Source organism: Meles meles, chromosome 17 (assembly GCF_922984935.1).
Source record: "Meles meles chromosome 17, mMelMel3.1 paternal haplotype, whole genome shotgun sequence".
NCBI lineage: Eukaryota > Metazoa > Chordata > Mammalia > Carnivora > Mustelidae > Meles > Meles meles.
The window spans coordinates 40,496,903-40,520,485 of NC_060082.1; the positions used below are offsets into that span (position 1 = coordinate 40,496,903).

Consider the following 23,583-nt stretch of genomic DNA (forward strand, 5'->3'; position numbering starts at 1 on the left):
AAAGAAAAACAAAACTGGGGGCATCACGTTGCCTGATTTCAAGCTTTACAACAAAGCTGTGATCACCAAGATGGCATGGTACTAGCACAGAAACGGACACATAGACCAGTGGAACAGAGTGGAGAGTCCAGATATGAACCCGCAACTCTATGGTCAAATAACCTTCAACAAAGCAGGAAAAAATATCCAGTGGAAAAAAGACAGTCTCCTCAATAAATGGTGCTGGGAAAATTGGACTGCTATGTGTAGATGAATGAAACTTGGACCATTCTCTTACACCAACACAAAGATAAACTCAAAATGGATAGAAGACCTCAACGTGGGGCAGGAATCTATCAAAATCCTAGAGGAGAACATAGGCAGTAACCTCTTCGACATCGGCCACAGCAACTTCTTTCAAGACACGTCTCCAAAGGCAAAGGAAACAAAAGCGAAAATGAACTTTTGGGACTTCATCAAGATCAAAAGCTTCTGCACAGCAAAGGAAACAGAAAACAAAATAAAGAGGCAACCCATGCGAGAATGGTTGAAGATATTTGCAAATGACTATACAGAGAAAAGGTTGATATCCAAGATCTATAAAGAATTCCTCAAACTCAACTTTCAAAAAACAGATAATCACGCCAAAGTGGTAGGAGTGGGCATCTTTATCTTGTTCTTGCTGATAGTGGAAAAGTTTTCAGCATTTCACCTTTGAGTATAATGTCAGCTGTGGGCTTTTCATATAGGGCCTTTATTTGGTTGAGGTATGTTCCCTCAATCCCCAGACAGTTTAGAGTCTTTATCATAAAATGCGTATTGAACCATATCAATTGTTCTTTCTGCATCTGTTGTAAGAATCCTAGGATTTTTATCTTTTATTTTGTTAAGGTGGTTCATCCCATTGGTGGGTGTGCAGACGTGGAGTCATCCTTGCATTCCTGGAATAAATCTCACTGGATCATGTTGTGTGATTTTCCTGATGGATTGTTGAATTCATGTTGCCAATAATTTGTTGAGGAATTTTGCATTTCTGTTCATGAGGGATATTGGCCTTTCCTTTTCTTGTAGCATCCTTGTCTTGTTTTGGTAGCAGGGTAATGCTGCCTTTATAAAATGAGTTTGGACATATGCCCTTCTCTCCTTTTAAAAAAAAAAAACCAGTTTGACAAGGGTTGGTATTAATTCTTTTACTCTCTGGTTGAACTCCTCACTGAAACTGTCTGGTCTTGGGCATTTGTTTGTTGGGAGGATTTGATATCAAATCAATCTTTTTACTAGTGATCATCTGTTCAGGCTTTTTTTCCCTTCATGGTTCATTCTAGGTCATTGTTAGGAACTTACCCATTTCTTCCAGCTGTCCAAGGTATTGGCCTCTACTTGCTCATAGTAGTCTCTTGTGATCCTTTGTGTTTTTGTGATATTCATTGTAAAAGCTCATGTTTCTTTCTTTCTTTTAAGCTTTTCACAATTTTAAATTTAAATTCAGTTGGCCAAGGTATAGTTTCTGATGTAATGGTCAGTGATTCATTCATTGCATATAACACCCAGGGCTCATCACCACATGTCCCCTCCTTAATACCCATCACCCAACTACTCTGCCACCCAACCTACCTGTGCTCCAGTTTGTTTCCCATGATTAAGAGTCTCTTATGGTTTGTCTCCCTCTCTGATTTCTTCCCATTTAGTTTTCCCTCCCTTCCCCTGTGGTCCTCCGTACTATTCCTTACATTCTACATATGCACAAAACCATATGATTATTGTCGTTCTCTGCTTGACTTATTTCATTTAGCATAACCCCTCCGGTTCCATCCATGTTGATGCAAATGGTGGGCATTCATCCCTTCTGATGGCTGAGTAATAGTCTGTGGTATGTACGTACCACATCTTCTTTATCCATTTCTCTGTTGAAGGACATCTCAGCTCCTTCCACAGTTTGGCTTTTGTGGACATTGATGCTGTGAACATTGGGCAGCATGTGCACCTTCTTCTCACTGCATCTGTATCTTTGGGGTAAATGCCCAGGAGTGCAATTGCTGGGTCATAGGGCAGCTCCATTTTTAACTTTTTGAGGAACCTCTATGCTGTTTTCCAGACTGACTGCACTGGCTTGCATTCCCACCAACAGCGTAAGAGGGTTCCCCCTTCTCCACATCCTTGTCAATACTTGTTGTTCCCTGTCTTGTTAATTTTAGCCATTCTAACTGCTGGAAGGTGCTATCTCATTATGGTTTTGAATTCACTGATGACAAGTGATGTGGAGCATTTTTTCATGGCCTGTTGGCCATTTGTGTGTCTTCTTTGGAGAAGTGTCTCTTCCTGTCTTCTGCCCATTTCCTGAGTGGATTCTTTGTTTCCTGGGTGTTGAGTTTGAGAAGTTCTTTGTAGATCTTAGATACCAGACCTTTATCTGTAATGCCATTTGCAAATATCTTCTCCCATTCTGTGGGTCGCCTTTTAGTTTCATTAATTGATTCTTTTGCTGTGCAGAAGATTTTTACCTTGATGGAGTCCCAATAGTTCATTTTTCCTTTTGTTTCCCTGGCTTTTAGAGGCATGTCTTGCAAGAAGTTGCAGTGCCCAAGGTCAAAGAGGTTGTTGCCTGTGTTCTCCTCTAGGATTCTGATGTGAGACAGGAATCAATTATCCTTCTTTCCTGATTGTATTCGAGCCCTTTCACTTTCCTGGTGAGTCTAGCTAAAAGTTTGTCAGTTTTGTGTATCTTTCCAAAAAAGTCAGGTCATATTTTCACTGATCTTTTGTCTTTTATTCACCATTGGATTTATTTCCACATTCCATTTTGTTATTTCCTTAAATCTACTGATTTCTGGCTTTTTCCCCCCCACTTCTTTCCCATGTAAAATTAGGTTGGTTATTGGAGAGCTTTTGAGTGGATTGATGAGGACCTGAATTTCTATGAACTTACCCCTTAGAGCTGCTTTTGCTACATCCCATAACTTTTAATAGGTTCTCTTTTTCATTTGTCTTAAGGTACTTTAAAATTTTCTTTTGATTTCTTCTTCGACCGTTGGTTGTTAACTAGCACGTTGTTAAATTTCCATGTTTTTGACTGTCCCATATTCTTGTGACTGATTTCTGCTTTCATACTATTGTGGTTGGACAAGATTTGAACCAGAGCATGAAGGGAACATTCAGTTTAGTTTCTTGGGGTATTTTCTGAGGGCAGACCATGACTTCCATGGGGACAGAGGAAGGTTTTGTGAGACTGGAGGGGGTGGTGATCAACCCTTGTTAGAATTACTGACTCCTGCCATGCAGGCGGTGTACCACCATTCACACTGTAGTCCTGATGCACTTGTACTTCCTTAGAAACATTTTGTAGGAGATGCAGGGTGGCCTTCTCTAACAGAAGGGTGCCGTGTGGGTTCATGGTCAGCAACAAGGATGTACGGTTAACTGGAGTATCAGAACCCAACTTTCTGTAGGAAGTGACAGAAACGGGGCATGGTGAGTCTCAGGACAATAGCCGAGGTCTCAAGTGACCCACTGGGCATTGGTGGTGGGTTGGGGTGGGGGGGCTGTGGATCTGTCCCCAGAACCTGTGGAACTCAGGGAAACCCTCCTGTCTGTTGAGTTGTGTGGAGCCAGGTAGACAGTCATCTCTGGCCAGGCACAAGGGTCACACTGGACCGCCACCAGAGGAAACCTGCTGGGTTTCCACAAAAACTGATCTGGATCTGGTGTCTGTGATTCTAGCAGCAGCACGGGCAGAGGAGGGCGGTGGTGGTGCACACTTCCTAGGGTTGTGTTCAGGACTTGTCTGGGGCCCACTGAAGTGAACCGTGCCTGGCACAGAAGGCGCCCAGTCATTGTAGCTGTGGGCACTGTGCCCGTGGCACTTGCATGCCAGGGACTCCCATGCTGCCACCTCCTACTTTTCATCATCTTCATGGATGGGCCTCTTGCCCTGTGGCCCCCCGGGGTATTGCCCTCCCTCATCTGGCCCTCATCCTCTGCCTTGCGCAACCTGACGCCAGGGCAGTCTTCTGGAGAGGCAGCGCTGTCCGTCCCCTGATGGAACACTTCCATTGATCCCCTGCGAGATGAGGCTGATGTGCCACCCTGGAAGGGAGCTGCGGGTCCCCAATTAGGAAAGCCACATCTTCCTTTTCAGCCTGGCCTGCCCTCCCCTCAGTCCTCCTCAGGGAAGCTGTCCCCACTTCCTGAGAGGACAGCTCTGACCTTAAAAACAATATTGTTTTCTCTTTCTCCATGCCTTAGTTCATCCATGGCATGGCTTTCGACCCTCTCAGCGGGTTTTCAGTGGTCCTGCAGGGCTGTCTGCTCAGAGAGGGGATGACCTCAGAGGGGCAGCCTTCCCTGCCACCTCCCTCAGCATGTCCCTGAGCCCTGGGGCCAGCGGCCCCACTGAGTGTTGAGGGACATGAGACAGCCCATCCTGAGCCCAGGCTGTGTCAGCTGCGTAGACTGATGTGTGCCGGGAGCAGTGGGCAGCTGGCATGAGCCAAGTGCGGGCAGTTTCTCTTTCTTATTTCTTCCCCCCTCCCTCCCAGAGGAATGCTCAGAGCAGCCTCCATGCCTCCACATCTCGAGATCCCTTGACCTGTGCCTCCTGCATTCAGCTGGAGTTTCACTGGTTTCCCGTTGCTTCTGTCTCCTGTACCTGGACCCATGGCAGTTCCTGGATCAGGGGAGGGATCGTGCCCTTGTCTGTACCTGACCCTCTTCCTATCCTACACTGAACCCACCCTCCTTTGTGTCTTCCACAGATGTGCTTGGAAGTAAGCTCGTCCACAGGAAATCTAGTAGCCAAATGGATCCAAGTAATAATCACTGAATTAGCGATCCGGGGTAGAGAACAAACCTTCCATGAAACCTGTCCCACACTCTGTGAGTATCTCATACTAAAACAGAAACAAAAATAGCTTTCTGGATTGTGATGTGGCTTCTATCTCTACTTACACTCTCTTGAGTGCACAGGTGCTGATCCTGGACGGACAGGGACCATGGCTCCTGTGGACTAGGATTAACAGGGAAAATAGAGGAATTCAGTGAAATTTGAATTCAAGGCATAGAGTGAATATATATTGTCAAAGAAATACTCCCAAGCAGGGCATATGAATGTTGTGTGCCAAAGCTTTTTCAAATAAATTTTTCAATTTTCAAAAGAAAACTTTTCAAAGAAAAATCTTTTTTATTGTTTATTTTAATTCCAGTCGAGTTAACATGTTATATTAGTTTCAGGTGTACAATAGCGTGAGTCAGTAATTCTCTATATCATTCAGTGCTCATCAAGAAAAGTGGGCTCTCAGTCCCCTTCATCTGTTTCACTCATCCCTCCACCCACCTCCACTTTGGTAACCATCAGCTTGTACTCTATTGTTAAGAATCTGTATTTTGGTTTGTCTCTTTTTCTCCCTTATTTATGTATGTTTGTTCTCTTCAATTCTACACGAGAATGACATCATATGGTATTGTCTTTCTCTGACTGACTGATTTCACTTAGGATAATCCTCTCTAGATCCATCCGTGTGGCTGCAAATGGCTAGATTTCATTCTTTTTATGGCTGAATAATATTCCACTGTGTGTGTGTGTGTGTGTGTGTGTACATATCTCTCATCTCATTTATCACTTTATCAACAGACACTTGGGTTGCCCCCATATTGTGGCCTTGTAAATAAGCTGCAAGAAACACAGGGGTTCATGTACCTTTTTGAGTTATTGTTTTTGTATGCTTTGGGTAAACACCCAGCAGTGTGGTTGCTGGATCCTAGGGTAGCTCTATTTGTAACGTCTGGAGAACCCTCCATACTGTTTTTCCAGAGTGGCCACAGCGGGTTGCTTTTCCACCAACAGTGCACAAGGGTCCCCCTTTCCCACTTCCTCCCAGCACCTGTTCCTTGTGCTGTTGATGGGAGCCATTCTGACAGTATGTGGTAATATCTCATTATACCTCTGATTTGCATTTTTCTGAGCTTGGGTCATGGTGAACATCTTTTCATGGGACCGTTGGCCATCCGTATTTCTTCTTTGGAGAAATGTCTGTTCATGTCTGCTGACTACTTTTTAACTTGATTATTTGTTTTTTGGGTGTTGAGTTGTATCCATTCATACATTTTGGACACTATCCCTTTATTGCATGGGACATTTGCAAATATCTTCTCCTTTTCAGTGGTTGTCTTATTATTATTATTTCTTATAGTTTTCTGCTGTGTGGAAACTTTTTATTTTGATGTAGTCCCAGTAGTTTGTTTTTGCTTTGATTTCCTTTGCCTCAGGAGACAGTCTAGAAAAATGTTGCTTTGGTCCATGTCAGAAAGGCACTGTCTGTGACCTCTTGTAGGATTTTTAAGGTTTCAAGTCTTCCACTGAGGTCTTGAAACTGTTTTGCGTTTATGTGTCTGTATGGTATAAGGAAGCAGAATAACTGCATTCTTCTGTGCATAGCTGTCCGGTTTTCCCAGCACCATTTGTTGTAGAGACTGTCCTTTTCCTTTTCAATATTCTTGCCTGCTTTGTGAAAGATTAATTTGCCACACAATTGTGGGTTTGTATCTGAGCTTCTATCCTGTTCCCTTGGTCGCTGTGTGTATTTTTGTGCCAGGACCATACTGGCACAAAAAGAGATGACTACATATCCCTTTTTTAAAAAATAGAGAATTTCTTAAATTATTATTATTTTTTAAAGATTTTATTTACTTATTTGACAGAGAGATCACAAGTAGGCAGAGAGGCAGGCAGAGAGAGAGGGGGAAGCAGGCTCCTTGCTGAGCAGAGAGCCCGATGCGGGGCTGGATCCCAGGACCCTGAAATCATGACTTGAGCCAAAGGCAGAGGCTTAACCCACTGAGCCACCCAGGTGCCCCAGGATGACTACATCTTTGTAGTATAATTTGAAATCTGGAATTGTGACTCCTCCAGCTTTGTTTTTCTTCTCAACATTGTGTTGCCTGTTCAGTATCTTTGGTGGTTCCATACAACTTTTTAGGAGTGTTTGCTTGAGTTCTTTCTGTTTAACTTAAATTCAATGAGCCAACTTATAGTACATCATTAGTTTCGGACGTAGTATTCAATAATAGATGAGGTGTGTATAACACCCAGTTCTCATTATATCACGTGCTCTCCTTAATGCCCACCACCCAGTTACCCCATCCCCCATCTACCTCTCCCCCAGCAACCCTCAGTTTGTTTGTGTAATGAAAAGTCTCTCGTGTTTTTTCTCCCTCTCTGATGACTTTCCACTCAGTTTTCCCTCCCTTCCCCTGTGATCCTCTGTGGCGTTTCTTCCATTTCACATATGAGTGAACCCATGTGTCAATTGCCCTTCTCTGATAGACTTATTTCACTCAGCATAATACCCTCCAGTTCCATCCAGGTGGATGTGATGGTTAGTCTTCATCCTCTCTGATGGCTGAATAATATTCTGTTGTAAATATGAACCACATCTTCTTTATCCATTCTTCTGTCCACGGACTTCTGGGCTCTTTCCATAGTTTGGCTAGAGTGGATATTGCTGCAAGGAACATTGGGAGGGGGGAAGATGCCACTACTTTTCACTCAATTTGTACCTTTGGGGTAAATACCTAGTAGTGCAATTCCTGGGTCATAGGGTACCTCTATTTTTAAGTTCTTGAAGAAACTGGATAACATTTGGCAGAGTGGCTGTACGAGCCTGCATTCCCACCAGCAGTGTAAGAGTGTTCCCTTTGACCACATCCTCGCCAACATTTGTTGTTCCTGCCTTGATAATTTTAGCCATGCCAGCTGTTGTAAGGTGGTATTTCATTGTGGTTTTGTTTGTATTTCCCTGATGCCTAGTGGTGTGGAGCACTTTTTCGTGTGTCTCTTGGTTGCTTGTATGTCCTTTTGGTAGAAAGTGTATTCATGTTTTCACCTATGTCTTAAGTTAGGATAGGGGTAGTCCCAGGAGCATGGAAAGTATGATCTGCTTAGGTATGGAGACCTCCAGAGACATCTGAATTGAGGGCTAGAGTTAAGGAGAGTATCAGGCTCAGGCTTTGCATTCAGTCAGGTATGAAAGTACAAATAAGCAGGGATTGGTTCAAGATTTTGTTCAGATTTCTCCTGCTCTAAATCCCTTCTGGAATTCCAAAAGGCATGATTTCTGACTTTGTTGTAGGATGAGCCCTCTGATTCACTCAGGTGTCCCCATTCCCTGGGGATTTGGAGCCAGGTCTCTGGGTGTGGTCCTTTAAAAAGCCAACCTAGGGTTAGGGTTAGGGTCTAAGATCATGGCAGGTTTAATCAGCCAGCTGTGTGCAAGACTCCCAGAGGTCTGGGTTGAGGGTCAGGGTGAGTGTCAGGCTCCAGGATTGTGTCCAGCGGGCCACTGAATGTGGGAGTGGCCTCAGGTAGGCATGCACATTTCTCCTCCTCTGTACTAGTTCTGGAGTTCCAAATGGCATGGTTTCCTTCAGGATGGCAGGTGGAGTCCTCTGGAATTTCTCAGGTGTCCCCAGTCCCTCAGGCTTTGGCACCAGGCCTCTGGAGACAGACCCTTCTGAGCCCAACCTAGGGTCAGGGTTGGAGTCAGGTTTAGGGTCAGAGTTTAGGGTCACGGGTTAGGGTTAGGGGGTAGAGGCAGGAATAGGTTTAGGGGTTTGCTAGGGCTCATTTATTTGCCCTTTAATACAAGTTGTCCATATTTAAATAAGACATTTTTTCTTAGAGTATTTTACAGTGAGTAAAAGTTAGCATGTAACCCAAATAGTTACAGAGAAGAACCAAATGTTCCAAAGCAACACTTAGGACATTCTTGGCATTTATGTTTTATGGTCAAAATAATTAAAAATTGAGTTGCTTTGTCACTCTTCTCCCAGATGGATTCTCTTGCTCTTTCTGGTCTTGACTGAAAAGCATCTTCTCAGTGGGCTCCCTTAATGGGCCTCTCTGAGTAGGATGGTTCTCTTAGCTCTTCGCCTGCATTCCTTCCTATCGTGGATCCATTGATTACATCCCATGCTCTTTGCAAGCTCACAGGTGGGGCTAGAGATATACATTTGAACTAAGTAGATACTCCATAAATATTTATTAATTGAATAAGTATGACTTTCTGTTTAAGCAAAAATATCCATGTTTTGTCAGTGTATTTTTTTTTACCATTTCAGAATATATTTGGAGAAATCTACTGCTCCATGAATATACATCTATCAAGGCTGTGACTTATTAAGTCCTGTGTCTTGCTTCCCCGAGCTAGCTAGAGCGCTCTGGACCCATGCATGACCCCATGTCATCTGCCAAATGTGATGCGAACACCACCTCTTTCCTTAGCTTTTCTAATCTTTCTCTACCCTCTGTCAGCATGTGGGTTTCCCACAAACCATAATCTTTGAAGACAAACTCTGAGATGGCCTCTGGCTTAGGACTGACTCCATTGACATCACGCTCTCAGTGTCAGAGGTTTCTGTGGCACTGACATGACCTTTGTTCCAGAATATGTCCCATGAAGAGTCCCAGGAGAGTCCAGGAGTTTAGGAAAGATACATGGGTGACTGCAGCTCTAGCTAAATCCACTCTGGGTGGCTGCTGGAGGCCAACTCCCAGCTCAGTCTGGCTCTTTCGCTGATTTCCAACATGACTTAGGAGAGTCACTTTCTCAGAGCGTTAGGCTCATCATTTCTAAAATTAGGAAATGTTTTTCGATTAATTGATTCATTCAAGACTATGGAATGAACTCCTAGGAAATTCTGGGCAGTCTCCAAGATGAATTCTATCTCAGCAGTTCTGACTTCCATCCTCCCTGTTCCTATGGAGTTCCCCCATTGGACACAATGGCTGTTCCATGGAAATTCTCCAGGGCAACACTGGACTGGCAAGTGTCTTCAGGGTGTGCCCCAGGCCATCTGATGTGGCTGAGGGGCCATGAGCAATTCTGAACCCAAACCAAAGTTTTGGCTGTGCTGCCTTCCTTGCACACAAATAGCAGTGCCTGGCTCAGGCCTTCACTGCAACCACTGAGCCGGCTCAGTGAGGACTTTGCCTAGGACACTAGCCCCGTGACACTGTGAAGGCACTCGAAGTCCACAGGGAAGTCATGCAATGCAACAGGCGATTCTACATCAGGGTAGATGATACAAAGTATCATTTCACAGCAAACATGACCAAAAACCATTTAAATGACAGAAAAGCAAGTAGTTAAATGTACTCTATACGATGGCAGTGATGGGAAAAGTGAGTGATGGGGTCAGAAAGGGGAATGGGAGTTTCAAGAAGCAGGCTGGAGTCCTCAGCGGGTAGGGGGTGTCTCGTAGAGGAAGAGACCAGGAGGCTTGTCATGGGTTCCAACAGTGCAGCATCAGGGTGTGCTCTCTGCCTGACCTACGACCCCCAGGGGCATTGGGGCATTCTAGCTCCAGAGGATCTACAGACTGCAATGGGCCTGAGCAGAGCCTCTATGGTCTGTCTTCTCGGTTCCTGGCTGTGACTCCTTCTCTGCTTCTGGAAGCTGTTGATTCTCCTTTTGTTTTCCTCTGAGCTGCACTATTTTGTGTGGATTCAGGGCTGTTAGTTGACACAAATTCTTCCTGAAAAGAAGTGGAATAAAAGTCACCCTTGTTTCCTAAGTAGACCTGAATAGAGTCGATAGTAATAGCCTTTCCCCAGGCCCCTGGGTCTTCATCTGCTCACCAACTCCGAGATTTTGAAAACATCTATTTTAATAGGTTGAAAGAATGACTTTGGTTTTTCATAATCTGTAAAATGATCTGTAAACATTGAATGAACAAGGTTTGACAGGATGAAGGAAGAATTGGCTTTAGAGTGGGGTTTGCGCCAGTGTTTACTCACTGTTGCCCCCATATGGCCACTCTCCAGACAGCACATTGCTAAATGTGTTCCAACTTAGCAGATTCAAGGGAGAATAAGACAGAAGGTTGGTCTCTGAATTCCATAGCTCCTAAAAACCATCCTCTACTTTATGAGTGATATTCTAAATCTAGTATATCTTAACTAGATATTAGGGTTAGGGTCAGGGTCAAGTTGCATACATTAACTGTGAACAGCTTTTTGTACGTCCATCTTACCTGTCTAAAGTGTTTTTAAAAAGTAAAGTGGGAGAGGATATAGTCACCGAAGCATTGAGCACATTACCTATCCTGGGAAATAGGTAACTAAACACAATTATTGTTTCATTGTAGCTGAGGACCAGGAGCTGGTCCTACAGGTACTTGGCAGGTAGCATCTGTGGCCAGCTGCCCATTTCCCCCGGACACCCACACCCAGCTCTGCACATCCTCTGCTCTGCTCAAGGGCAGCAAACAGACGGATCAGGTGCAGGTGGGACTCCCTCTGGTCAGGCATGGCTCGCTTCCGACAGGTAGAGAAGTGGGCCAGCTCACATGCACCTGACGTGTTCTTTTGCTTCCTTGCTATCTGCCTCCCCTTTCTGTCATCCTGGTCCTGAACCTTTAGTTCCTGTGAGAACTTGGGTTTTCAGATTTCTGTTGACATTTCAAAGTGTAGATCTGTGTTGCCTTTGTTCCCCGTCGTTGGGTCGGAGATGAAGGCGGGGAAAGTCATCACACTCTGAAAGCAACAAAAAGAAATATCAAGTGTGCTCCGCCCCCAGCACCTCAGGCTTGAAAGCAATGGCAAACTACGTACTTCATGTTCTAAACCATCAGCTTTAGGGACTCATAGATACATGTGAAATGAAATTATACTGAAGGAAATCTCGTTACTGAGCTTTTGCCTTTCAGAAGAGACTTTAGGGACACCGTCCCTCGCCTGCCCTGTCATTTCCAGTCTGGCCAATGCCCGGTCACCCTGACACATGTAGCCACAGAAGGGCAGAACTGTGACATCCTCCTGGAGCACCCCTGGTCCCCCTGCCTCCCGGTCTGGTCAACTCTACATGTCCCCAGTCCTCCTGAGTGTCCTCTGTCATGGTCCTTGTCACACAAGGCTGTCATTTGTTGTCTCGATCCTCCTTTCTGCTTGGAGTAGATCTCTCTCACACATGCCTGGCTGGATGACAGGTGGATGAAAGGTTTTGGCATCTTTTGTCCTGGAGAAGCAGGCATCCTTCAAAACTCTGATGGGCAGGGGAGTCTCTGTCCCTCCGTGTGTCCCCACCTCACTGGAATCTAGTGCCCAGGACAAGCGATTTGGGAGTCCTCCCTGATGAGGTTTGTTCTATGAAGGGGGTTTCCTTCTGAGATCAATATGGAACCACACTGTGTGGACGTTCCTGTGGACAGAAAGCATACACTGTACTGTATTCTCCTTGCACACTGTGGCTAACAAGGAGGAAACACACGCTCACACTCACAAGTTCACACTTAACACCTCCATCTCTGAGCTTCACTACCCTGTAAACAACAGTGAATTCCCCTTGGACTGCAGACATGTAGACATGCCATTCAAGGTGTCAATAGAGGAGGATGGAGATGGAGTTCTCCATCTTCCATTCCAAAAGGATGGAAGTTCTTGCCTCTGGGGTGAAGAAATTAGATTTGACCCAGAAGGAACTATGTTCTTCTCAAAGAAGTGACATGCTCCTAGGATCTTTGAGACCAGGGATCGGCACAGACTTTTCTGTAAAGTCTTCTGTAAAGATTTTCAGTTATGTGTTGCAGTCCCTGTGGCCTCTCTGACCAGGACTCCACTCTTGCACTGTGGCTTGAAAGCAGCCACAGACCGTCCATAACTAATGTTCCAGCCGCACTTGATTGACAGAAGACAGGGGGAGGTTCCATTTGGCCCATGGGTGCTAGTTTCCCACACCCCAGATCTGCAACATGAGGGATGATGGGGGAGAGGGCTCTTCTTTTCCAGTGACAGAGTGGGAGTACACCGGGATCTATCCTGCCTGACCCTGGTCCCTCCACCTGAAAGGGAAAAAAAAAAAAGATGATAGTGAGATTGGCCAAGAGTTAAGGCCTCAGGAATTCCTCTGCCTTTCTCTGTAGGCCTTGAGCTTCCCACAAAATGTTGTCTGTGGTTGAATTTCATGTAAGTATTGTTTGACTGAGTATGTCCCCATTGCCTGGCAGGTTTATCTTGTGGGTAATATATCACACAGATGGTCATCTTGTTCAGGCCAAGACCATGAGCACATGGTCCCGAGTTAGCAGAGGAGAGTTAGCAGAGGATCTAGCAAGTGCAGGCCTTAGGACGAGTCCAATTCAGCCACAAGCAATGTTATGGAGCACCTGGCTTCGTGGGCCCTCTGTGGCACTGGCACGGTCCTGGCCAAGCCACTTCTGCAGTTGTGATGGAAAAGCCCGTGGCCTGGGTGGTCCACCCCATGCTTGGCTCTGCAGGCTGGGACCCAAGATTCCTGCCACCTCATTGGCTGGGACCAGGTCACATGCCCATGGATGAGCCAATCCCTGGAGCTAGGGAGTGAAGCCATGGAGACTGACACAGGTTGTTAGGACCTCTGTTGTAATGACTTTCCTAATTCCAAGTGGTGGCAAGATCTTCTGAGATGCATCTGTTAATAAAACAAATATTAATTTCTGATAGTAAGTGGGTCCAAGGTGCTTGCTTAGCACCTAGCTCCTCAGTCTCAGCACCTCGGTACTACTGTACTGCTCTGCAGAGACAATGATTGAGAATGAGCAAGGTGGGTGGAAACTGGTCTGGAGTGCACAAGGGAAGGGTGTGTGTGTGTAGGGAATTGGGGGTAATAGCTCTGGTTAAGCTGTAGCTCCAACTTATCTAGCTTCAAGAAGGTGCGGGGAATCCATGGTATTATGCCGTCCATCATTTAGCAGATGAAAAACATGCCTTTTGCATGGAGTATGGTAAGACTCGTTCCAAGTGTTCTCTAGTTGGTACGGAAGTTGGGGAGAGCAGCACCCTCCATCTGCTAGGACAGCCATGAGAGGCTGAGTGCTCTCAAGAAGGTGTCTGGCTTTTGCAGGGCTCACTGTGAGCCTGCACACAGGACTGACGAGGACAGTCACAGTTTTGTTCTGAGGATGGAGTATTGGGAGAATGCGGTGCCCTGTGTAATCCTGGGAAGAGGACAGCTCTGGAGGCCACTGTACAGTTACTTCGTGGGAGTGGGGGTGATCTGCAGCAACCGCTTCGTGAGATGTCTATCCTTTATTGTTCTGGGTGTGGCTTCTGTGACTGTGTCCTAATGGCTGGGATTTCCAAGGAGTGGGATTTTTGGCTTCACTGTAAGAGTTGGTCCACCAGGAGTGGGCAAGTCCTGTTCTGCTGCTGACACATGTGTCTCTAGCGCTTGGAATGTGTATTACAAGCCTAGAGATCAATGGTGAGGTGGTTACAGTGGTCAGCAGGCTACTGCTGTTGATGATTTTTATGGGTGAATTCCACAGGATGAGAGGTTAGATCTTATGGTTAGGGATCCTTATTAAGTGCCCATAAAGGGTGCTTTTTCTGAGTTTCATATTTGATATATATATATATTTTTTACCTCTAATAACCCTCCTTGTTCTTGGTATTCCAATGAGCAGTGCATTACAATACTGCCTGCATTTTACCCTTGTGTTGATGAGGATTTGAGAAAGGAAAATGTTGTCAGTGCTTCCACAAACTGTGCACCAGAACAGCCAAATACTAAAATTTTATTTTTTAAAATTTTTAAAAGATTTTATTAATTTATTTGGCAGACAGAGATCACAAGTAGGCAGAGAGGCAGACAGAGAGAGAGGGGAAGCAGGCTCCCCGCTGAGCAGAGAGCCTAATGTGGGGCTGGATCCCAGGACCCTGGGATCATGACCTGAGCTGAAGGCAGAGGCTTTAACCCACTGAGCCACCCAGGTGCCCCTAAAATTTTATTTTTGACACAAAGTAAGAAGTATCCTTCTGGGATTCTTAGTTTAAACCAGGGGAAGGGGCCCTCTTTTGGTACTAGTAAAGAGTACCATAGGCCTTCTTAAGGAACATTATCAGATTCTATTGGAAACTTGGTCTTTACTATTGTGGAAGAATCAGGAGTCGACCAGTTATTCATCTCCTGTTTCATTTTCCATGAACAGTTCTGCAATATTTGCTTTCACACCTCTACCATTGTGAAGTCATCCCAATGTCGACAGCAGCTTCCCCTTCTCTGCCAAGGGTTTGTTTGAGCCAAGACAAAAGTGAATTGTGGGTAACTGGGAGATTCTAGGGTCAGAATGTTGTCGATAGGGAGTTACTGAGATCTTAAATTCGAAACAAGCTCCTGACGCCCAGACAAAACACGTTTCAGATATAGAAACTTCAGATAGAAATTTTGTGTCCATGATGACAACTGAAGAAAATGTGTCATCTCTAAACCTAACCTTAACCCCTAACTTGAATGCTCCAACCTAACCTGACCTTAAAGCCCAAACTGGAACCCTGAATCCCAACCCTGAAATTGAACCTGAAGCTTGGATTCTGAACCTGAGCTCTGGATCCATGCCCTGAACCACGAAGCCAAACCCTAAACCAGAACTCTGAGTTATGAACCCTGAACCCAAACCCAAAATTTGACCTTGAACTTTATCCCAGAAGCCCTGAGTCTTAAACCCTAAATCATAAACCTAAAGCCCTTAACTCTAACTGTTCCCTTGCCCTTCACTGTAAATCCTCACCCTGACCCTAAACCCAAAGCCTGATTGAAACCTGAAACTGAACCCAAATTCAAACCCTTTACCGCACTTTGCATATGAATTCACCACTGATGGATATCTGCAGTTCTACCTTTTGATTCTTGTGAACACTGTTTGGGTTGGGGGTTAGGGCCAAGCTTGAGAGCAGGCTGAGTTCAGAGTGTGAGTCCGTGTCAGGGCCAGGGTCATATTTGGTGCCACATTTTGGGTAAGGGACTGTTGTCATTCCATATTGTTTCAAATTCATTGTTCCTTAGCTAATTTTGGAGAAGTTGGGGAATATTGGGTTCCATGCAGCTTGAATTTCCAGAATGAAATAGCTTCAGCTGGACCCTGGGAGGGAGCAGGTGCTTCCATTGAAGGGTGAGCTCCCCTCGTCCTGCACTGCCCTCCCCTGTCTGCAGAGGGCGCAGGACCCCTCCCCCCCCCCCCCAGCTCCCGCCCAGAGCCTGGCCTGTGCAGCCTCAGCTGGGACGCGAGCCCCGCCTCCTCAGGACCTGCTGTGGAGGCTTCTGGAGTAGTGAGGCCGCTCCCACGCTAACAGGACTAGCTGGGGAGGATGTGGGGCCACATCCACACTGACAGGACCCGCTGTGAAGGATGTGGGGCCGCATTCACACTGACAGGAGTCTAGCCCCCTCAGGACGGGCCTCTGGAGGAGAAGGTGAGGAGAAGTCGCTTGAGCGGGGACTGGTGAGAGGAGCATGTTCTCAGGACCCCACAGAGGAAGGGCTCACTGTGTAGACACTGGGGCTTCGGTGGTTGTTTGTGGTGACGTGGCCTCCCACGATGCTGTGCACGGGACTGTGGGGTCTCCCCTTTCTGGGCTTGGATGCGCGCTCTGGGTCCCACGTCTGTGTTTGTGCGCACACGGATTTTGTTCCTGGGGCTCCTCAGTCTGCAGTCAGGGAGCGGCCACCTGGCTCGGTGCTCATCCTCCCCCCGCCTCTGCCCTGCAGGGTCCTTCCCACATCCACACCTGTTTCAAGGTTGTTCTGGTGTCTGGAAGTTCGAGAGCAACAACACAGACCCTGTAGACGGCTCTGGGGAGAATAGGTGTTTTCCCAGTGTTGGTTCTTCCCTGAGCACAGAGTGTCTTCCCGTCTCCGTGGGTCTCCCTCCATGTCTGTCATCGGTGTGTCACGGCCATCAGTGGACAGATCGGTCCCCTCCTAGGTTCAGGGGACTCCTAGGTGTCTTGTTGCTTTGGATGCAGTTGTGAATGAGATTGTTCTCCATAGTCTCTCTCTGATGGTTCCTTCCCAGCACGTCGAAATGCAATTGATTTGCGTATATTGATTTTGTTCCTTGCAAGTTTCTTGAGTTTATTAGTTCTGTTCGCCTTAAACTCAAACGGCAGTTATTTGACCAGTAAAATGGGTTTATTGGGGAAGAGCAGAGAATGGCAATCTGGGCTGAGTAAGCTATGGTCACATCACAGGCAAGTGCAAGAAACAGAGGAGAGGACCTTTATTTCATGGAGGAGGAGGAAGTTAGGAGGGATGCCTGGAAGGAAAGTCCCCTGGAGAAAGGCAGGGGTTCGGGGTGATGGAGGATTCTCACAGGTTGAGCTGCAGGGATGGTGATTTCTTGTAGGAGATGAACCCTCCCGCTTCCCCTGTGGAGCCTGGAAAAGATTAGTCTCTCCTGTGGGGGACTGTAATGTGGGGTCTGCAATGGACACTGAGTGCCAGGGGGCCCCTTCCAGCCTCCCCATCTGGGGTCCCAAGTCGACTTTAGTGAGGCTTCCCTTCCTGCTTTTTCATAGTTCTAACCAGCTTGTGGTGAAGCGTTGTGGACAACTGGAATTCCAAATCCCACTGCTTCTACTGCCCCAGAGACATGGGGGCCTCGATTTAAACCTCCCACGAGTCTCCTGCTAACATGTGGCCTCCCTCAAGGGCGAGTGGCCTCTCCACGGTGGGTGAACTGGATCTGGGGAGGGCTTGGCCTCCACCCTGAAGTCAGACATCCTCTCTGCTTCTGTGATGTTGTTGTAACATCACATTTAACATCTAACGTGGACATTTGGAAGAGTCATTTACTCTGCGGTGATTTCAAATCTGCTGTAACTTGTCACAGCCGCACAAATACACTTCCTTTCCACACTCAGACTCCCCAGCTGCCCTTTCTTTACCACATTTTCTGTGTCACATGGGCTACTTCAGTGCATTTTACCCCAAACAGGAACGCTGTCCCGCGGAACCACCAGGTAACCCCAAGTGAGGAAATCATGACAGTTCCCACATTTGAACACAGACCACAGGCCCACTTCAGCAGTCACCACCGGCCAGACAGTCTGAGATGTCTTCTCCATTCATCCATTCATCCTGGAACTTCTTCCAGGACTTTCCCTTATTTGGGTAACCTTGATAGACCTAAGGAGCATAGACAGCTCCAGTCTGAGTGGGATTCTGTATGGCTTGTGTCACTGGGGCTGTTTTCAGTGTCCGTCCATGTTGTGACATGCATCAGTTCTTCATTCACTTTTTCATGGTGACTAAGCATAAGAACATTGACCCCTTAAAACACTTCAGGTAGACAGTTCTCTGGCCTTAGCTGAGTTCCCACGGTTGTACATCATCCTCCAGAACTTTTTCATTCTCCCCAAGGGAGACTGTATGCATGAAACACCAACTCCCCATTGTCCTTTCCCCTCAGCCCCCTGCAGCCATATCCAACTTTGTGTCCCAGACACGTCACCCAAGTGGACTCATACAGTATCTGTCCTTCCATGACTGGCTGATTTCACTCAGCATAATGACTTCCAGGTTCAATCTGTGTTCTAGCCTGTGTCAGAACTCCCTTTGTTTTTAAGGCTGAATCATGTTCCATGGTGTATAAACCACATTTTGTGTATCCATTCATCTGTCAGTAGACACTTGGATGGCTTCCACCTTTTGGCTGTTGTGAGAAATGCTGCTCTGAATAAGGGTACTTCTACTTTCAATTTTGGGGGACATATAGGCTGCCGTGGAATTCTGTGTTTAGTATTTTAAGGAACCACCATATTTTTTCCCCACAAATGAACCATTTTATTTCATTCCTTCATAGGCAGGCAGAACAAGATTGCCATTTATGGATTTTCCTCATTTTGTTTATCCTTTTCCCCGTGGATGGACACTTGCATAGTTTCTGGGTTTTGACTATTGTGAACACTGCTGCTATGAATGTTCCTGTACATTTCTGTTTGTTTGTTTGAACCAATGTTTTCAATTTGGGGGATATATATCTAGGAGCACAATTGTTGAACCATATGGTAATTTTGCTTTGATCTATTTGAGTAAATGCCAAACTATTTTATAAGTAGACTGCACCATTTTTCACAAGCGAGGTTTAAGGATTTCAGTTTCTCAAGATCCTTTTGTTATTTTTAGTTTTCTTGATCATAGTGATTCTACTTGTGTAAAATGACATCTAACTCATTTAAAACTTCATGTCCCAGAAAGACTAATGATGTTTAACACCTATTCATGTGCTATTCGCCATTTGTATGATTTCTCTGGAGAAGGGTCTAGACAAGTCCTTTGTCCATTTAAAAAATGGGGTTGTCTTTTTGTTAGGGAGTTGTAAAAGCTCTTTACATATTCTGGGCAACAGCCTCTTATTAGATAAATAATGTACAAATATTTCCTTCCCTTCTGGGGGCTGTCTTTTCACTTTCTGGATAGTATCTTCTGATGCACATATTTTGTTTTGTTTTGTTTACATTTCTTTTTAAAAAGTGAGTGAGAGAGAGTGTGCAAGTGGACAGGGGCAGAGGGAGAAGGAAAGAGAATCTTAAGCAGGGCCCACACTCAGTGTGGAGCCTAACTTTGGGCTTGATCTCACAACCCTGAGATCATGATCTGAGCCAAAATTAAGAGTGAGATGGTAAACCAACTGAGCCACCCAGGTGCCCAGGACAGATTTTAAATTTTTTTAAAGATTTTATTTATTTATTTTTTGAGAGAGACAGTGAGAGAGTGCGTGAGAGGGGAGAAGGTCAGAGGAAGAAGCAGACTCCTGGAGCTGGGAGCCCGATGTGGGACTTAATCCCAGGACTCTGGGATTATGACCCGAGCCAAAGGCAGTTGCTTAACCAACTGAGCCACCAGGTGCTCCCCCAGATTTTTAATTTTAAGGATATTATTTTATCTATTTTTTTCCTTTCCCCTCTTATGCTTTGGTGTCAGATCTAAAAGCATTGCTAAATCCAAGGTTATCAAGATTTATCCCCCATTTGTTTTTTCTTGAGTTTATAACTTTACCTCTTACGTTTAAACCTCTAACTTATTTTGAATTAATGTTTATATGTGATGTGAGGTAAGGGTCCAGTTCCATTCCTGTACATGGATAGCCAATTGTCTAGCACCCTTTGTTGAAAAGACCATTCTGTCCCCTGAATGAAATGTTGTCCACCCTTGTCAAAATTCAGTGGACCATAGATGAAGGGGTTTATTTCTGGGCTCTCAGTTAAATCCCACTGATCTGTATGCATACTTTAAAATTTTATTTATTTAAAAATTTAAAAATTTAAATTCAATTAATTAACATATAATGTATTTGTTTTCAGGGTGTATGCATACCTTTATGACAGTATCACAATGTTTTATTTATTTATTAAATAAATTTATTTATTTATTAAATAAATTTATTAAATTTATTTATTAAATAAATTTATTTATTTACTGTTGCTTTGTATTAAGATATGAACTTTGGAAGTATGACCTTTCACCTTTGATTTCCTTTTTCAAGATGATTTTGGGTTATCTTGTGGTCCCTTAAAATTCCATATGATTGTTATGATTGGCTTGTGCATTTCTTCCCAAAGGCCTTTGTGAAATTTCTTGGGAATACATTGAATTTCCACATTGCATTGAATACTGTTGCCATCTTATCAATGGTATGTCATTTCATCACCATGGGGTGTCCTCAGATTTATTTAGGTTTCCCTTTCTTTCAGCAATGTTTTGTAATTTTCAGTGTACAAGATGTACACCTTGATTACATCTGTTCCTAATAGTTTGTCAATGTTGATGTTCCCTAAAATGGAAGTGTTTTCCTGAATTCCTTTTTGGATGATTCATTGCTAGTGTATACAAATAAGAGAGATTTTTGCGTATTGAGATTTTGTCCTATAACTTTGCAGAATCAGGAAACTGGCTGTAATCATGTTTTGTTGATTCTGCAGGAAGCTCTCTATAGAAGATGATGCTATCGCTGGTCTCTGAATAGCCCTTATTCTACTGTTTCCTTTCACATGTGGATTGCTTATGTCTAGCCTTCTTGTTCTGGGTAGAACTTTCAGTACAATACTGAGCAAGGAGTGAAAGCCAGAATGATGGACTTATTTGTGATTTCAGAGTAACTGTCAGTCCTCAAAACTGAGCATGATGTTTGATCAGGGTTAGGGTGGGGCTAGGGTTAGGGTCTCCCTGTCCTCCGCTGTACAGAGCCCATTCTTCTCCAGTAACAAGCAGAGTGATCTTTTCAGAACATAACCTTTGAGGCTCTCTGTGACCCACTCCCCAGCTGCCTGTTCTCTCCAGCCTCACCTCTCCCACCATACCCCACCCCCACCCCTGTGGGCCTGCCAGGTGTGTGGTCATCCCACATGGGCCTCAGGCCTGACTCGAAGTCTTTGCCTTCTCTCTGTCCTCTCCCAGGAGCACTCTTCTCTCCCCCTGCTTCATGTCTTGCTTGTTCCCCCATTGGCTGGACCTGGACTTGCCCCTTGGTGACCTGACTCATGTCTGCTGGGTGTTTGTGGCCTTGTTGCCTATTTAAATGTAGTGCCCCTTTCCCTGTGTGAGCGATTTACTAAGCTGCCAGATATGGAGCAGGCACAGAGAAGTAGCCTTAGCTCCTATGTGGAAAAAATCAGTCTCAGGGCACCTGGGTGGCTCAGTCATTAAGCATCTGCCTTCAGCTCAGGTCATAATCCTGGGTCCTGGGATCAAGCCCCACCATGTTGGGCTCCCTGCTCAGCAGGGCTCATGCTTCTCCCTCTCCCATTTGCCCTGCTTGTGTTCCCTCTCTAGCTCTCTCTCTCTGACAAATCAATAAATAAAACCTTAAAAAAATCAGTCTCAGTGGGGCTCACCACCCTTGCTGACAGTCCCCTCAGAGAGACAAGACTTCCAGCTTCTGGGGGGCCAGGGACCTGGAAGCTTATACTCTTGGATTCATGTCTGGGGCCTAAGCAAGCCCCCTCTACTTCCTGCAGTCCTCTTTCACCTTCCATGCCCATGGGCTGGACCTGATTCCTGATCTGGGGGAGTTTGAGGGTGACCATTCCTAGGAATAGAGTGGTTGACTGATGGACCCTAGTAGCCTTTACAGGAGGACCCCATGGGTGTGGAGACAGCTCTTTGGGGGCCAGTGACAGCCCACCCAAGGCAAAGTGGGGAGGAGGCCAGCGCTGCTGATTCTAGCCAGTCTACGGGCCACAGAAAGGAGGGCTGTGCCCCAAAGTGCTCCATTCCTGGCAGGTGGGGACAGGACCTGCAGGGGGTCGGCCAGGGGAGGGCACCTGCAGGGTTTGCCTGGGAGCTTGGCACAGGGGAGCGTTCCCGGATCCACCATGCTGACTGTGGGGTTGGTTTCCCACCTCTGAATCCTGACTCCCCTTTGTATGATGGGATGCTGATGACCCCCATCTGTGGGAGCAGAAGGTAGGGAGGTCTCATGAGCATACTTGCTCGGGACAGGCTGGGAGAGTGGCTGTTGCTTAAAGTAGTGCAGGGCCTGCCCCCTTGAAGAAGGTTCACACGTCCATGGCCCCCAGCTCTGGGGTCCTACTACCAGCCTCTGACAGTGACCTTCCTCCCACCTTGTCCCTCATCCCTGTAGACAGGTGGTCTTCCTGCAGAGGGCACAGAAGCCCATCATGGTGGGACACAAGGTCACCTACTAGGTCCTCACTGACCAGTGGGCTGCCGGGCCTGTGTGCCCCCCCCCCCCCGCCCTGGGAGGGCTGGAGGGTGGTGGTCCTCGAGGTCCCCAGCACCCTGCACTGGCAGGTTGTGTCCATGCAGCTCATGACAATGGTCAGCCACTTCTGTGAGCAGTGCTTCCTCCGTGAGATGGATGACCAGGTGTGTGCAGATGTGGACATCAAGTTCTGGATCATGTGGGTATGGAGATCCTGTCCTCCCTCTTTGGCACCCTGCACCCCAGTTTCTACTGGGTGATCCATGAAGACTTCAGCTACCAGCAACGGCCACAGTCCCAGGCCCACATCCCAGGGACCAGGGCAACACTGACTACATGGGGGCCTTTTTGGGGGGGTTAGTGGTGGAGGTTCACTGACTGACCTTGGATTATCGCCAGGTGATGGGGGTCAACCTGGCCAAAGGGATCAAGGTTGTGTGGTGTGATGAGAGCCACTTGAACATGTGCCTGCTGGACCACAAGCCCACCAAGGTGCTATCCCCGGAGGACCTGTGGGACCTGTGGCGGTTGGGCTGCCCGCCCCCAACCCTTCATGAAGAAGCTGATTCGTGACCACGCCCAAGAATCACCAGGACATCCAGGACTCATGAGGGGCTGTCCCAGGAGGATCTTTGGGACCTGCGGCTCCTGGGCTTTCCCCTGGAGGACCTGTGGGACCCATGGTGGCTGGGCTGCCCTGCCCTGCTTCATGAAGAAGCCAAGATTCGTGACGATGCCCAAGAATCACCAGGACATCCGGGACGCAGAGGGGCTGTCCCGTCTCCATCAGGGGGCGCTGTCCTGAGCAGAGCTGTCAGAGCAAGTTCCTACTTCTGTCCCCTCGAGGGAGACTGTGGAGCCCAGCACTGCCCACATGGGCATGTCCAGGGCCCCCAGCTGCACCCACACACAGGAGGCTTGCCTGGGGACACAAGGTCCTCTCTTTGTGGTCACTACATTCTGATAACTTCTGGGTCAATTGCAGCTGTGGAGCGCTCCAGTTTTATGTCAGGCGTTTTTCTGTGTCAATGCTGAGCAACCATCTCTAAAAAGAACAATTGAGGGAAAAGGTTTTCTTCCTGGTTCTAGACAGACACCGCCTGGTGGGGCTGGGTGGGGTCCTGCAGCAGCTGT

At 46.4% G+C, this 23,583-nt stretch overlaps 1 pseudogene; it reads left to right on the forward strand.

Moving 5' to 3' along the window:
- Window positions 1-23,254, forward strand: part of LOC123927611 — an 88,810-nt pseudogene extending 65,556 nt beyond the window's left edge.
- Window positions 23,255-23,583: the final 329 nt, after the last annotated feature.